The sequence below is a fragment of the Tursiops truncatus genome, chromosome 8 (assembly GCF_011762595.2).
Source record: "Tursiops truncatus isolate mTurTru1 chromosome 8, mTurTru1.mat.Y, whole genome shotgun sequence".
Taxonomy (NCBI): Eukaryota; Metazoa; Chordata; class Mammalia; order Artiodactyla; family Delphinidae; genus Tursiops; species Tursiops truncatus.
The window spans coordinates 56,223,412-56,227,170 of NC_047041.1; positions in this window are offsets into that span (position 1 = coordinate 56,223,412).

Genomic DNA, 3,759 nt, shown 5'->3' on the forward strand with positions numbered 1-3,759 from the left:
GTAGTTGTGGCACGTGGACTCAGTAGTTGTGGCTCATGGGCTCTAGAGCGCAGGCTCAGTAGTTGTGGTGCACGGGCTTAGTTGCTCCGCGGCATGTGGGATCTTCCTGGACCAGGGATCGAACCCGTGTCCCCTGCATTGGCAGGCAGATTCTTAACCACTGCGCCACCAGGGAAGCCCAAGGGGGAAGAGTTTTAAGCAGGTAAGTATCGTGATCAGATTTGCATTTTAGAAAAATCTCTCCAACTGTGAAAAGCAGATTTCAGGGGGTTGTGATGAAGTATGAAGGCAGGGAGTTGAGTGAGGAGGCTGATGCAATGGTCCAGGAGAGAGAAGATGATGTCCTAGATTAGAGCAATAACAGTGAATCCAGAAATAATCATCATCATCATTATGATGAATACTACCATTAAGTGTTACCATGGGACAAGCACAGTGCTAGGTATTCACATCATTGTTTCTAATCCTCACAACAACTCTTCAAAGTAGGCTATTAACCCCATTTTGTAGATAAATTAAGGAGATTAAGCCTTGGGTGAATTAAAAGAGTTGCCCAAAGTCACATAGCCAATAAGTGACAGAGGCAGGATTTCCACCCAGGTCTGTCCAACCCTAAAGCCCACGTTATTTCTACTATGTTCTACTTCCTTGAAAGGAAGGCACAGCTTCTAGAGAGTCTAAGAGGGCATAGAATCCATCTGACTTTTGTGATTGTTTAGTTGTGGAAAGCAAAGGACAGAGAGGATTCAAGGAAGCTGGGCAAATAGAGGGAGTGTGGGAGGAGGAACAGGTTTGGGAGCAGTGGGTGGGTTTGGTGGTTGAATTAGAGGTCAGTTGGATATCTGGGTGTAGAGCCAAGCCCTAGCCTGGAGACAGAGATTTGGGACTCATTGACAAACAGGTGGTCACAGTTGTGTGAGTAGATTAGGTCATTAGAGGGAAATGTATAGCAAATGGAAGATTGAGGCTGCAACTTAGGAGAATTCCAACCCTTAGAGGATGAGAAGCAGGAAGATTTATAGGGAGAGTGGTGCAATGTGAGGTCAGCCCAGGAGGAATGGAATTGCTACAGGAAGATCAAGGAGTAAGTGGTTCCTGATGCTGCTGAGTGGTCAGAAAGGTGAAAGCCAAAAATTGGGTTTAGGGACCAGCAGGCAGCAGGCACTGGGAACCTTGCAAAGGTAGTCTTCATGGGCACAGTGTTACCAACTGTTTGGAGGGGTCTATACACACCCTACCCATGGCCCTGGGGGCATTTTTGACCCTGGAAGACTAGTGAATCCTACCCACCTTCTCCCAGAAATCCTGAGTTGGGTGAGGAAGGTAGTGGTGTTAGGAAGGGATGTAGAGGAGAGATGTGAAGGGAAGAAAAATGAAGACTGAGAGAAGGAGAGAGAAAGGTTGGGAAATACATAAAGACTGTTAGGGAGGTGTGATAACTGATAACCCTCCAAGAAGAAAAGGACACTTTAGTTTGATGCTGTTTTCTAATAAAATTGTAGTTAGCAAGGAAGAAGCCATAGTCCACTGTGGCTGAATGTTAAATGAGTGAAGAAGAGCAAGAACTATGTGTAGGGGCTTCCCTGGTGGCGCAGTGGTTAAGAATCCGCCTGCCAATGCAGAGGACACGGGTTCGAGCCCTGGTCCAGGAAGATCCCACATGCCGTGGAGCAACTAAGCCTGTGAGCCACAACTACTGAGCCCCGTGTGCCACAGCTGTTGAAGCCAGCGCGCCTAGAGCCTATGCTTCACAACAGGAGAAGCCACCACAACGAGAAGCCTGTGCACCACAATGAAGGGTAGCCCCTGCTCGCCGCAACTAGAGAAAGCCCATACACAGCAACGAAGACCCAGTGCAGTCAAAAATAAATAAAATAATTTTCCCCAGAGTGGGTGCCAGGTCTACATAAGGCCCAATAATCTCCTTGGAACCTCACGTCTTCCTAGTAAAGTCAGCACCATCATCCCCAATTTACAGCTGGGGAAACTGAGGCTCAGAGATATTAAGTCCTTCCCAGGACTACATAACCAGTAAGAGACATAGCTGGGATTTCCCCTCTGGCCTCATGAGTCCAAGTCCAGGCACCTCCTGCTGCTGCAGCTGCCTGTCTTCCCCGGGAATCAGCTTCATTCAGAGAAGAGCTCTCACCCGGCTCTGCTGTGGAGCAGCTGTGGCTCTGGGCCAGTTGCTTCCCTCCCTGGGTCTCAGTTGAGTGGGGAGGGGTCCACTGGATTTCTAAGGTCCACTCGCCTGCTCTTCCAGTGGGTTACAGTCTCCACCGCCCCGGGCGTCATCCAGGCCACTCCCCCTCCTCCCTAATAATTAATCTCCAGCCAACAGTCCCAGCTGCAGTGCTTTCATCATCCAATTACTGGAGTTTCTGGCACAATAAATCTTGGTCACACAAATGCAGGCAAATCTGCAGCTATTTTCATGGCCATTACTGTGCATAGGACATTGGGACTCAGGCCATTTGCCTTTTTGACGTGGAGAGCTGCCCCTATCCCCGCCTCAGCATCTTTCCTGTCTTCTTTCATTTCTCATTGGTAGCTGCCCCACCCCTCCCCTGTCCCCTTCCACTCATCATCCCCCTAAGCACACACTCCTCCCTTCCCCTCTCCTATCTGTAGGCAGTGGGGTCAAGATCAGAAGGCTCTGTGTGACCTTGGCCAAGTCAGTTTGCCTCTCTGAGCTTCTATTTCTTCACCTGTAAAACCTCATAGGGTTTTGTGAAAATGAAATAACCCAGTGTGGCACACACCTTACTGGTGGTACATAGGATGTTCGTTGGTGGTCTCTGCTATTTTTTGTTTTTCTTTTTTTGGCGGTACGCGGGCCTCTCACTGTTGTGGCCTCTCCCGTTGCGGAGCACAGGCTCTGGACGCACTGTCTCAGCGGCCATGGCTCATGGGCCCAGCCGCTCCGCGGCATGTGGGATCTTCCCGGAGTGGGGCACGAACCCGTGTCCTCTGCATCGGCAGGGGGACTCTCAACCACTGCACCACCAGGGAAGCCCTGCTATTTAATGGCTACATATTTATTGTGTATTAGGAAAAATATAATTAATATATCAAACTTGTCATCTCCTGAGTATTATTACTTAGAAGACAGTGAAATTAGGTATATACATAAAATGTGCTAAAGAAAAATATTAAGAATAATACATGGATTTAGCAAAAAATCATGGAGGAGACATGAGACTGAGAGAAGCTTGGAAACCCTGAAATGATAAATATTTGTTCTGCTCTCCACCCCACCTTCCTGTGGAAGGGAGTGTGTGGGGAGCCACAGAGGGTGGGGGGACTTGTCCTGCTCTGAGAAGTGACCCGATCTGACCTCAGAGCCCTTCATTCGTGTGAGAAGCCTTTCCCGAGGCCTGCTCTGTGCAGGCCTGTGATGGGTGCTGGGGATACAGCTCAGATGGCAGGTCCCTGCCCCACTGAAGGTGCTCCCGGTCTCCCTCACTTCTGAATGAACCCCTTTCAGGATCTGCCAGCGTTGCTCTCATGACCTTTACCCGACAGGATGTCGAGTAGGCCCTCCCCTGAGCCTCCCATTTGTGGAACTGCCTCGCAGGCCCCAAGCTGAGGACCAGAGGCTCTAAGACCACATACGCTCTGTCAAGAGAGACATGAAGGAGCATGTAGGACACGTGACAGGACGTAGGAGGGAAAAGGGCAGAAGTCAGCAGTAGCCTTGTGAGGAGTGCTCTGTTCATGCTGAGAAGTTACTGCCATGATGGAGGTGGAGAAGATTCC